The sequence below is a fragment of the Bison bison genome, unplaced genomic scaffold (assembly GCF_000754665.1).
Source record: "Bison bison bison isolate TAMUID 2011002044 unplaced genomic scaffold, Bison_UMD1.0 scf7180017864377, whole genome shotgun sequence".
Lineage (NCBI taxonomy): Eukaryota > Metazoa > Chordata > Mammalia > Artiodactyla > Bovidae > Bison > Bison bison.
In genome coordinates this window covers 4,358,640-4,371,664 of record NW_011494949.1, presented here as the reverse complement: position 1 = coordinate 4,371,664, position 13,025 = coordinate 4,358,640, and the positions used below count along the sequence as shown (strand labels likewise).

General features: G+C 45.1%; 1 long non-coding RNA gene across 1 annotated transcript; it reads right to left on the bottom strand.

The window, feature by feature from the left end:
* Positions 1-4,995: 4,995 nt before the first annotated feature.
* LOC105000997 lies at positions 4,996-5,593 on the bottom strand. Its single transcript, XR_826810.1, has 3 exons — positions 5,509-5,593; positions 5,266-5,309; positions 4,996-5,176 (listed from the first exon to the last, which is right to left on the bottom strand). It is a non-coding gene; the product is annotated as an uncharacterized LOC105000997 (long non-coding RNA).
* Positions 5,594-13,025: the final 7,432 nt, after the last annotated feature.

Here is a 13,025-nt window from a genome sequence, read left to right as displayed (position 1 = left end):
AAAGTAATGTCTCTGCCTTTTAATATGCTGTCTAGGTTGGTCATAGCTTTTCTTCCAAGGAGCAAGCATCTTTTAATTTTGTGGCTGCAGTCACCATCTGCAGTGATTTTAAAGCCCCCCAAAATAAAATCTCTGTTTCCATTGTTTCCCCATATATTTGCCATGAAGTCATGAAGTAATGGGATTACTTCAGATGCCATGATATTAGCTTTCTGAAAGTTGAGTTTTAAACCAACTTTTTCATTCTCCTTTTTCACTTTAATCAAGAGATTCTTTAGTTCTTCTTCGCTTTCTGCCATAAGGGTGGTGTCATCTGCATATCTGAGTTTATTGATTATTTCTCTGGGAGATCTTGATGCATTCAACCTGATATCTATTTCCTTGTCTGATTTCATCCAAAGTAGCCATTCTCAGTGAAGCAGTAACCACATTCAACTATCAATCATTCAAATCTGCCATCAGTTCCTCTAAGCGAGCACATAAAAAAATGATAACCACCAGTGGAGAGGTAAATGGGATGAAAATCTTTGGGTAGGCTTTGGGAGAAAGCAGTGTCGGTGGGAAATGAAATAGCTCTAGAGATCTGGGACAAGATGGGGACCCAACAATAAGTAGAAGAAGATCTTCATAAAACAGAGCAAATTTCAAATGCAATCTGGGTGTTTCCTCGTCTAAAATCATGAGGCACTCCATTAACATCAGACTGTATAAAGCCAAGGACCCCAAATTTGTGTGTATCTTCTAATAACCTGGAGGGACCTTTAAGAATTGCAGTAATCTAGCCCTGGAGATCATCACACAGTAAGTTTGGGATAGTGTGTGCACTGTTGACAGATACTGTGGGTGTTTGAAGCATGGAGTCCAAAGATCCCATGAAGAGAAATTTAATTTAAAAAGAAAAATATGTGCATGAATTCAATGGGGCATTGTGGTCAAAGATTCTAGACAAAACAGGTGAAGAAACAGCACTGTGATGATGCAGTGAATTATTGTATTTGAGAAGTCTCAAATAGTTATCATCAGTTCAGTTCAGTTCAGTCACTCAGTCGTGTCCGATTCTTTGCTACCCCGTGAATTGCAGCACACCAGGCCTCCCTGTCCATCACCAGCTCCCGGAGTTCACCCAAACTCATGTGCATCGAGTTGGTGATGCCATCCAGCCATCTCATCCTCTGTTGTCCCCTTCTCCTCCTGCTCCCAATCGCTCCCAGCATCAGAGTCTTTTCCAATGAGTCAACTCTTCGCATGAGGTGGCCAAAGTATTGGAGCTTCAGCTTTAGCATCAGTCCTTTCAATGAACACCCAGGACTGATCTCCTTTAGAATGGACTGGTTGGATCTCCTTGCAGTCCAAAGGACTCTAGGAGTCTTCTCCAACACCACAATTCAAAAGCATTAATTCCTCGGTGCTCAGCTTTCTTCACAGTCCAACTTTCACATCCATACATGACCACTGGAAAATAGTTATCATAATTTGGTCCAAATCCAGAGCAATTTGTTTAAAAACTCAGGAACATTTCTGCATAATTCACCAAGGCGCCCTGAGCCACCCCCATGTCTCGTGCATCACTTTAGCTGTGGGAACTTGGTCTCCGTGCACACACGCAATGAATAAAACGCTCACTTACACAAGTGAGCAATTCCAATTTCTTTGGAATTAGAAGCATACTTAATGCTTAACATTCTACAAAAGTCTCAGTGTGCAGTTGTGAAATCCTGTTGACATTAGTTCTGGATGCACTCATACTCTACTGGTGATAATTATTAAGTGTCCAAGAGAGGAAAGTCCCAAAGACTATTTCAGGAAGAATCCTGTTGGAATGAGTGACATCAATAATCAGCTTCCCTCTCTTATCAGTAAAAATAAAGAATAGTGCAGAGTGCAAGAAAGTAAAAAACAGCCTTGCTGGCAGCTGAACCATGATGTTCTCAAGTGAACACAAACCCTGTTCCAAGAATATAGTGCCCGGATAAGGCCATTCCAAGGCCGTATGGGAAACAAGACAGAGACACATGGCACGCTCATGCCACTGAACCAAGGCACATCCCCTCTTCCAACCTGAGTGAGGTTTACCAGTGAAAACTTGAACCCTCTTTCCTCTTGGAAGAACTTACAACATCCAGTCACCAATTATCCCCACTTTTTGACAACACCCCACCCAGAACTCTGCCACTTTCATAAACTTCCTGAAGATCATCCATCATGAATTCAATCCTACAAGAGCCCTCCCAGCTCCCTCTTGCTGAGATGTTCAGACATCTCCGCAAACCTAACTTTCCACTGCAGGCATATAGCTGGTGGCATTTGCCCTGAAGACTTCAGCAAGGGAAGATCTCACTGAGATTTGACCACGATCCTAGCTGCCACAGCAGAGCCCTCTTGCTCAGTGACCCAGCACATGTGAGACCTTTCGGTTTCCAAGGAGTCAAGGCTGCCTTGCTTCCAGTGATAAGTGTCGAACTAACAAGTGCTGCTGCTTCACTAAGTCCCTCAGTTTGGGATTTATTTTGGTTCCTAGGACTTCTGAGTCAGAATCAGACTGTGTTGCTATTGTTGTTCAGTTGCTCAGTTGTGTCTGACTCTTTGCAGCCCCATGGACTGCAGCATGCCAGGCTTCCCTCCCCTCACCACCTCCTGGAGCTTGCTCAAACCCATGTCCGTTGAGCCGGTGATGCCATCCAATCATCTCATCCTCTCTTGCCCCCTTCTCCTCCTGCCTTCAATCTTTCTCAGCATCAGGGTCTTTTCCAGTGAGTCAGCTATTCATCTCAGGTGGCCAAAGTATTGGAGCTTCAGCCTCAGCATCAGTCCCTCCAATGAATATTCAGGGTTTGTTTCCTTTAGGATTGACTGGTTGGATCTCCTTGCAGTCCAAGGGACTCTCACGAGTCTTCTCCAGCACCATAGTTCAAAAGCATCAGTCCTTCAGCACTCAGCCTTCTTTGTGGTCCAAATCTCAGATTGTGTTATGCTTTGGAAAAATGTGGCTTCTAGCACAGGGCTCTCTGCGCCCTGTCCCTGATGTGCTGCATGTCTATAAGAGGAAGCCTGTAGGGCAGGGGTTGGCCTGGACCCAACATTCCATCACTCGAGCCAGCCCCAGGTAGAGTGGTCCAGCGTTCTCCTCAGACCAGTATCTTGGGAAAGTATACCAAGTGGTTTGCCCTTTTGGAGCTGTCTCCGTGAGCTAAGAACGGATTCGTTTAGTTCCGTGTGCCTGAAGTTGGAGCTGTAGAGCCCTCCGTTTGGACACATTTAAAGTCACGTGACTGCAAACGCGTCATCTGTACTGAAAGGGGTCACATGGTGGCCCTTTCAGTGAGTCTACATCCATTCAGGCCAGATAACTGATTTCTTTCAAGAGCTTATGCTTCCTGAAAACTTAATTGATACACCTCTCTAAGTGGACTCTTTCATGAAACACAAGCTGGAATGACCAAGTGGCCATCTTGGGGAATATCAACCCAAACAAGATTGAGAGAAAACTAGAACAGAACTTAGAAACAAAATCTCAAGTATCCTGTGGACTAAATTCTTTAATTCATATAAGGAACCCTCCAGATGCAAATCGAACCCTAGAATTGCCCAAAAAGAGATTAAGGGAAGGCCAATAAAACGTCCAAAACTCCAGCCGCCCCACCTTCCTATTTGTCTGCCTAGTTTCCCTCCCCACCATTTCCTTCTCCTGAACTATGTGCAGAATCCTCAAATTGAAACCACCATGCCAACCAGACTCCAAGCACTTCCTGGTTCATGAACTGCATACCATGTCCCTTTCCAATCCTGGGGTCTGCTGCTGTGCTCAGTTGCGTCAGTCATATCTGAATCTTGGTGACCCCATGGACTGCAGCCCACCAGGCTCTCTGTCCATGGGATTCTCCAGGCAGGAAGGAAGTGCCATCTGGGTGCATTTCAAAGGACTTCCCAAATCCAAGGATCCTATGGAGAGAGTCTCCAAGAACTCAAACTTATCTTGGATACCTAATCTTTCCTGACGTGTATCAGTGAGACCACTTTTTGGTGGGGCCAGAAAATGCAAGCCCTTGCCTTAAAGTGGGTAACAAGCTTGACCCTGAAAGGAATTTAAAAATTAGTGAACCAGAAAAGTTTAAAACAAAAGAAAATATGTTGGCAAATCAAGTGACCCTGATGTTTTGGATGAGTTAGAGTCCCTGAGAAGAGTGTTTCAGGTAGGAGAATACTGGAGGTCAGGGAGTTGCCAAGATGCCTCCGGGTGCCTCTGTGTCGATGGCAATAGTGGATAGGAAAGTCGAAGCAACCACAGCCAGGAAGAGAAATGTAACCAAGGATCAGATCTCTCAAGAAAGAAGGTGTGAATACAACTGTGAGTGCATCCAGAGTGGTTGGGGAGCCAGGAGTTGACATATTTCAGTCATGCCTTGAGACAACCCACAGCCGTGCAGCAGAGATTGTACAGTGTCCCATAAACCCCCTCTTTTATGTATTATTGTCTTTTAAGTCTGTTAACAAGTGCGTTGCTACATGCATGCTCAGTGTGTCCAGCTCTTTGTGACCCTGTGACTATAGCCCACCAGACTTCTCTGTCCATGACATTTTCCAGGCAAAAGTACTGGAGTGGGTTACCATTTCCTCCTCCAGAGGATCTGCCCGACACAGGTTCAAACCCGTGCCTCCTACGTCTCCTGCATTGGCGGAAAGTTTCTTCACCACTGGTGCCACCTGAGAAGCCCCTGGGAACATACACTTTTTTTTTTTTTTGATAACATATACTTAACGTAAAACTTAACATTTTGGCCATTCTAGGTGTACCGTTCAGTTGTGTGGAGCACATTCACGTTGCCCTGCAGCCATCACCACCATCCCTCTGCAGAAGTCTTTTCATACTTCCAACTGAAATGTCATTAGACAACAAGCCCCCAGCCCCCTGCCCAGTCCCTGATGACCATCGTCCTAGTTTCTGTCTCTGTGCATTTTGACTGTCCTGGGGCCTTCAAGAAAGTGGATGATACCATATTTGTCTTTTGTGAATCGTTTATTTCACTTAGTGTGGTATCTCCGAGGTTCACCTGGGTTGTAGACTGTGTCACATTTCCCTCTTTTCCAAGGCTGAATTGTACAGCTCATTGTACAGAGGGACTGCATTTTGTTTATGTTTTCATTCATCTATGGATACTTGGGTTGCTTTCCCTTTTAGCTATTGTGAATAAGGCTTCCATGAACATGGGATATCTCTTTGAGATCCTACCTTTAATTGTCTGGGGTATTTACCCAGAAGTGGAATACCTGGATCCTTTTATGTATTTTCAAAGTCATTAGCCAGACATCACCTTGAAGAGGAAGACAGAGTGGATTTAGTGTGATTGCAGTTGGATCCGGGTGGTGCTGGGGGCATCATCTGTGACATAAGTGTCATCCTATGCCCAACACAGACTTGTTCCCGAACAAATAAACCACCTGTGCTCAAGCCCTAATCTCAGGTTCTTCTTTAGGATAACCCCAAAGGAAGAAGACAGTCAAAATCTCCACCTGTTCATATGAGTTGGTAAGAATTGCCAGAATTGTGTCTATATCAAGAGCCAAAAAATCAGCTTTGATTTCAGTTTGTGGATTTACTAACCTTCCAGAATTTAGAGCTTCTGAGGATTTTTCAATAGAGCTCTGAGGGATTATTACACAGAAGACACTGTGCTTTCATCACCATTGTGTTGATAAGGAAAGGCAACAGAAACATGCAAAGAAATCTAACAAATGAAAGACATGCATGTGCACTTATCACCAACCAAAGAAAAGTAGATAGCTCAATATTTAATGCTCATGGCGACCAGGTTTTACAGCTGTCTCTGAATTCATGATGCAGATGTAACCTTGAGATTTCCCTAAATCATACACTTATAAAATGTACAGAGTCATTAGGGTATTTTTTGTTAGGCTGTAAATGCTCACCAGTTGATATTTCACACCTAATTAGCTTGGTTTTTTCAGAGTTTGTAGAAACCTCCAAGCAGTCACACATGCTAGAAAACTTACTTATTATGTGCATTTACATTTTGAAATGAAAAGGTCATATGATAAAAATGGTGGATCTTAATAAGCTCTGCTTAATTTCATATTTTATCACCATTTGAAACGTCCCAGGAGTGAACATCAAGGACTGTCTTAATGTTTATAATTCCTACAGTTTACATTTTAAATTACAGTGATTCATTTCATTTTAGACAACTTATTTGTCAAAATGTATTTGTTGAAACCCTGACCCCCAAGATTGTCTGTGTTTGGAGATAGGATATTTAGGGAGATAATTAAGGTTAAATGAAGGCAAAGGCATGCATGCTAAGTCGCTTCAGTCATGTCTGACTCTTTGTGACCCTATGGACTGCATCCCACCAAGCTCCTCTGTGCATAGGATTCTCCAGGCAAGAATACTGGAGTGGGTTGCCATGCTCTCCTCCAGGGGATCTTCCCAACCCAGGCATTGAAACTGCTTGTCTTATGTCTCCTGCATTGGCAGGCAGACTCTAGCACCCCCTGGGAAGCCCCAAGGGCATAAAAGGAGGGTCTTAGTCTGTTGGGGCCAGTGTCCTTGTAAGAAGAAAAAGAGACACCACAGGTCTCTTGTTCTCTCTTCAAGCACACAGAGAAGCCATGTGAAAACACAGCAAGAAGAAACGTCTGCAAGCCAGGGAGGACGTTCTCTCCTGGGGGCCAACCCCACTGCCGCTGTGGTCTCAGACCCCCAGTCTCCAGAACCAGGAGAGAATGGAAGGCTGTCGATCAAGCCACGCAGCCCATCACGGCGGCCTGAACTGGCAAGGCAGCTTCACTCTTGCAATGTGTGTCCCTGGGCACAGGCAGCGTCACCCAAGTCTGCACACGCCCAAAGCACCAGGACAGTGGCGTCAATGCGGCCGATTGCCGGGGAAGCCGTGTGTCCTGCATTCAGACCTTTTCAGGAAATGTTTGTGGAGTCTGCAGAGGTGTGAGCTCCACATTTTGGAGATGACCAGTCAGGGACCTCACTGTTTTGCTCCCAGGGAGCTCGAGTGTGTGACTCACGTTTTCTCAACACGCCCATGACACGAGCCAGGGCAGGGAACCAGAGAATAGGAAAAATAAAGAATCCGCTTATTTGGTGGTAGCATTTATCCTCATGTTCAAGTTGTGAAATAATACTGGTCATGTCAGTGTTTCCATCAGTGGAGCTCCTGTGACTGTCAGGCTGACCCAGTCGATCCTGGGTGCTGTCTGAGGCGCTCCTCTGGCAGCACGGTCTCTCCATCGCATCAGTCCATGGTTCTCCTCGCTTCTCGGACAGCCCCCAGTGTGTGTACTCAAACCCCAGACAGGTTTCTGGGCGTGAACTGTGGTGTATTCTCTCTCTGCTCTCGTCTCCTGCAATTATCACCACACCGCCCAGGCTTCCCCTCCCAGAGGAGCAGGGAGGACACAGGAAGGATCCGTGACACTGCAGGAGCAGCCCTTGCGAGCCTGAAGAGTGGAAAGGTGGCCGGGTACGTGGCCCTGCAGGTGGCCTCCGTCCCCAAGACAGAAAGGATACCCCACTGGGCACATCCTGAGACCACTCCTGCCTTAACCCTACATCTGCCCCCGGGCCCATCTGAATGTCAGCTCTTCACACTCTGGGACTTGGAGGAAGCTGAGTTCTCCTGCTCAATGCTATGTCTTCATGACACCCTTTGTTGATTTTGTTGAGTTGCTAAGTCCTGTCTGACTCTTTGCAACCCTGTGGACTGCAACTCACCAGGCTCCACTGTCCATGAGATTTTCCAGGCAAGAATACTGGAGTAGGTTCCCATGTCTTTCTCCAGGGGAACTTCCTGACCCACGAAGCGAACCCATGTCTCCTGTGTTGTCAGGCGGGTTCTTTACTGATGGAGCCAGCATGGAAGCCCTCATGACAACTAGGAGATGGGTTTCTCAGCTCTCAGAAGCTGGGCTAAACATCAAGACTTATCTCCTAAGGAAGTAATCAGGGCAAAACTGAATATGTGACCCTCTGGCCACCTTAAACGGAGAGACGTCTAGAAGTGAATCTATTGAATTTACTGAAGTCTGGAAGTGAATTCACTGACACTTTCAGGAGGTTAAAGCAGAGGAAGGTGGGTGTGTAGACAGACGACAGTAGCAGACCACCAGCCTCTTCCCCAGGAATAACTGGTAGTTTCCTCAGGACCAGTGAAGTCAAGAATGAAACAAAGCCAAAGAAGTTAAGATGGGGAAGGGGTTGGGGGGAAGAGTCATTTTATAGCAGAAATGATGAAATTTTTAAAATCTACATAAAATAAAAATTAACTGCAGCTGTTCTCCCCTGGCATAATTCTCCTTCATGTGGAATAAAGCATACTACATGATCTCTTTGGCTTCACATGCCAAAACTTAAGAGTGTGATCTGGAAGGTGGAATTAAAGGCCAGACTGTAGAGTTTCCACCAGCAGCTGGGGATCAATGGAGGTGGGGGGCGGGAAGTGTGAAGACGAACAGAGAAGGATTCCTAGGGGCTGCTGAGAGGGTAGAATCTGAAGCCACTCAAGAGACGTTGTCGGGGAAAGGAATTGTTCCTGCCTGTAGAGCCGATGCGTTTGTAAGGATGCAATAGCCGAAACCATTTCCATCCCAGCTCACAAATAAAATTGTTTCCTTCCCAGAATCTTCCACAACTGGCCACACGATGTCTGGATGACTTTGCACACATGTTTATGTGCACGATGCCTCAGCGTATGGACATAAGAGGGGGCTTGTCCAGTGCAGGACCGCACTCGGGGCCAAGAGAAAGCAGAAACGTCAGGAACATGAAGACCGGTGAGAACAGTCACCAGCACAGGTGGCAAGGATTCCCAAGGGGACTGTGCTCCTCGCTATGGCTGCTGCAGCAGGTCCCTAGAAACTTAAAGGCACCTCTGTTACCTTAGGGCTTCCCCTGTAGCTCAGTTGGTAAAGAATCTGCTTGCAACGCAGGAGACCTGGGTTCGATTCCTGGATCGGGAAGATCCCCTGGAAAAGGAAGTGGTAACCCATTCCAATATTCTTGCCTGGAGAATTCCAATGGACAGAGGAGCCTGGCGAGCTACAGTCCATGGGGCCTCAAGAGTCGGACACAACTTAAACAACTAAGCCACAACCACTGTACCTTAGGACTCTGGAGGTCAGGCGTCTCACTGGGCTAAATAAAACCCAGGTATCAGCAGAGCTTGTGCCTCCCGGAGGCGGCGGAAAAGAATCCGCTCCTTGCTGTTTCCCGGCTTCTCAGAGACGCCCACGTTTGCTGGCTCTGTGCCCCTTCGATCCGACTCCTGCTTTCATCCTCACATCCCCTCTCTCTCTCTGAACCCCTAGCTTCCTGCTGTTACTGCCCGGATCCACTCCCGTACTCCAGAATCCTGTCCCCATCTCAAGAGCGTCAACACGATCACGTTGGCAAAGTCCCGTTCTATGCCTATAAATTAACCTGTTCATAGGTCCCATGGGTTAGAAAATGGGCATCTTTGGGGGCCACTGTTCTGCCAACCACAAGGACCTTCTGAAGTCCTGGAGATGGGAGACTTGAATAAAGACTGATTAAACTTATCTGAGTTACAAGATGTGCAGCATTAAACTGGTGTTCTTGGCATTTGGGGTGTGTGTGGTCCAAAGCATCTGATGTGAATGGGGCAGGCTTTCTGGCTCTGTGTGCCATCCCAGAGTTTCTGGAGCTTGCCCACACCTGAGAGCATATTGCCATCTTCACATAATACTTTGAGGCAGGCACGCAAAGATGAGAAGCACCACCACTCCTGTTACAAACAAGCCCATGGGTAATTTTAAAAAATACTTTGATAGAACTGCTCTATAAAATTAAAAGGAATTTAAGAAGGGCAAATCCACTCTTTTATTTGTCTGTATCACTTATTCTTTGTTAATATGCATATTCTATTTCTATATGTTCACAATATCTTGTTTGGTTTGTTGTTTAGTCACTAATTCATGTCCAACACTTTTGCAAGCCCGTGGACTGTAGCCCGCCAGACCCCTCTGTCCATGGGATTTCCCAGGCAAGAATATTGGAGTGGTAAAAACTGGAAATAGAACTGCCATACGACCCAGCAATCCCACTACTGGGCATACACACCGAGGAAACCAGAATTGAAAGAGACACGTGTACCCCAATGTTCATCGCAGCACTGTTTATAATAGCCAGGATGTGGAAGCAACCTAGATGTCCATCGGCAGACAAATGGATAAGAAAGCTGTGGTACATATACACAATGGAGTATTACTCAGCCATTAAAAAGAATACATTTGAATCAGTTCTAATGGGGTGGATGAAACTGGAGCCTATTATACAGAGTGAAATAAGCCAGAAAGAAAAACACCAATACAGTATATTAACGCATATATATGGAATTTAGAAATTTGGTAATGATAACCCTGTATGCAAGACAGCAGAAGAGACACAGATGTATAGAACAGTCTTTTGGACTCTGTGGGAGAGGGAGGGAGTGGGATGATTTGGGAGAATGGCACTGAAACATGTATAATGTCATACGTGAAACAGATCACCAGTCGAGGTTCGATGCGTGAGACAGGGTGTTCGGGGCTGGTTCACTGGGATGACCCAGAGGGATGGGATGGGGAGGGCGGTAGGGGGGTTCAGGATGGGGGACACATGTACACCCTGACTGATTCATGTCAATGTATGGCAAAAACTACTACAATATTGGAAAGTAATTAGCCTCCAATTAAAATAAATAAATTTATATTAAAAAAAGAAAAGAATATTGGAGTGGGTTACTGTGCCCTCCTTTAGGGGATCTTCCCAAGCCAGGGATCAAACCCAAGCGTCCTGCATTGGCAGGCTTGTTCTTTGCCACTGACCACCTGGGAAGCCTTTATACATTCCATTAAAATCTTGTCCTATTCAGTTATCTGCAGGATTTCCCATCAGTGTTGGTAGAATTTAAGTGTCCTTCTGAACTCCTTCTCATTCACATCTTTATTTGCAAACTTATACGCAGTATTCTCTGCTCCTCTCTTTTCTCATGTAATAGTATTTTGCGAAAATTCCATGGGGTCAATGCAGAACTTTGTATGGACCATGTAATTTTTCTTGTACATTTGTTTATTTTTTATATATATTTTTCACTTTGCTAAAAGTTTCTGTCTTTCCATTTAACAATGTTCGCCATTCCTTCTCGGAGCATTTTATAATCATCAGTTTAAAGCTTTTGATGGATATTTCCGACATTTGTGCCAACTTGACACTGCATGGACTAAAGGCCTGTCCCCACATAGCTGAGGTTTTCCTGGTTCTTTATAGGCTGAATCATTTTTGGATTGTATCTTGGGCACTTTGAATATTATATTATAGGACTTTGGGGTCTTATATAAAGCTTATGAAGAATGCTCATATTTCCTATTGTTAAAAAATAAGTAAAGAACACAATTTTGGTGATAAAAAAAAAAAAAAACTTTAACTCTTCATGAAACAGACAGTTTCCATTCAGAGAACTGCAAAAATGGGGAGGAAGGCAGGACTCTTTTGCAGGGTAAAGAGTAAGGAACAGGAAATAAGTGTAATACCCAAAGATGGCTTGGCTTTGGGGACTGGCTCAATAACCTCAGATAGGCAGACGACACCACCCTTATGGCAGAAAGCGAAGAAGAACTAAAGAGGCTCTTGATGAAAGTGAAAGAGGAGAGTGAAAAAAATGGCTTAAAACTCAACATTCAGAAAACTAAGATCATGGCATCTGGTCCCATCACTTTATGGCAAATAGATGGAGAAACAATGGAAACAGTGAGAGACTTTATTTTGGGGGGCTCAAAAATCACTGCAGATGGTGACTGCAGCCATGAAATTAAAAGACACTTGCTCCTTGGAAGAAAAGCTATGACCAACCTAGACAACATATTAAAAAGCAGAGACATTACTTTGCCAATAAAGGTTTGTCTAGTCAAGGCTATGGTTTTTCCTGTAGTCATGTGTGGATGTGAGAGTTGGACCATAAAGAAATCTGAGCACCGAGGAATTGATGCTTTTGAACTGCGGTATTGGAGAAGACTCTTGAGAGTACCTTGGACTGCAAGGAGATCCAACCAGTCCATCCTAAAGGATATCAGTCCTGGGTGTTTATTGGAAGGACTGATGCTGAAGCTGAAACTCCAATACTTTGGCTACTTGATGCGAAGAAATGACTCACTGGAAAAGACCCTGATGCTGGGAAAGATTGAAGGCGGGAGGAGAAGGGGATGACAGAGGGTGAGATGCTTGGATGGCATCACCGACTTGATGGACATGAGTTTGAGTAGGCTCCGGGAGTGGTGATGGACAGGGAAGCCTGATGTGCTGCAGTCCATGGGGTTACAGAGTCGGACACAACTGAGCGACTGAACTGAAGTAACAGCATGTACTGTATTTCTACTCAAGCGGAACATTTATATGAATGGAAAACTTATCCACGTTTGAGTTCTCCTGATGTGGCACCAAGGCAGGAGTAACTCCATCCTGGGCTTAGAAACTTATGTCAGTACTGTTTTAGTAGGTGGTGGTTGAGTCTAGGCTGTGAGTCATACCCAGTCTTCTGTGGGCTGTGGTTTGAACATCCATTCCACTTTCAAATCCTGGGCAGCACTGGAATGATCCGAGCCATGTGTGCGATGCTGAGCTCAGAACCAAGGCAGAGGTCTGTCCCTCAGTCTAGTGTTAAGTTCTTCTGTACGCTGCTGTAGGTAAGATGCATGCTGGGGCACTTTGAGGCTGAGCCCAGGAATTGTTTAACAATGTATAGGGGAGCTTTTCCAGGCTCTTCTCTCTCCATACTCTTTTCAGTACTCTTCAGTTCCCTAAGGTTCCTCTTTTTGATTCTGGAAAACCTAAGGTTTATTTATCCTTCTTTGGTGTGCACTTCCCCAAACCGTGCCCACAGTTAAGGCCAAGTGATAAGAGGACATAAACACATGAAAAAAAAAGAAAGAAAAATATCCTCACTCTATTTTCTTAAGGCCAGAGCTCCTCTGATGAAAGAGGAAGATTCTCTCCTTTCCAGGTT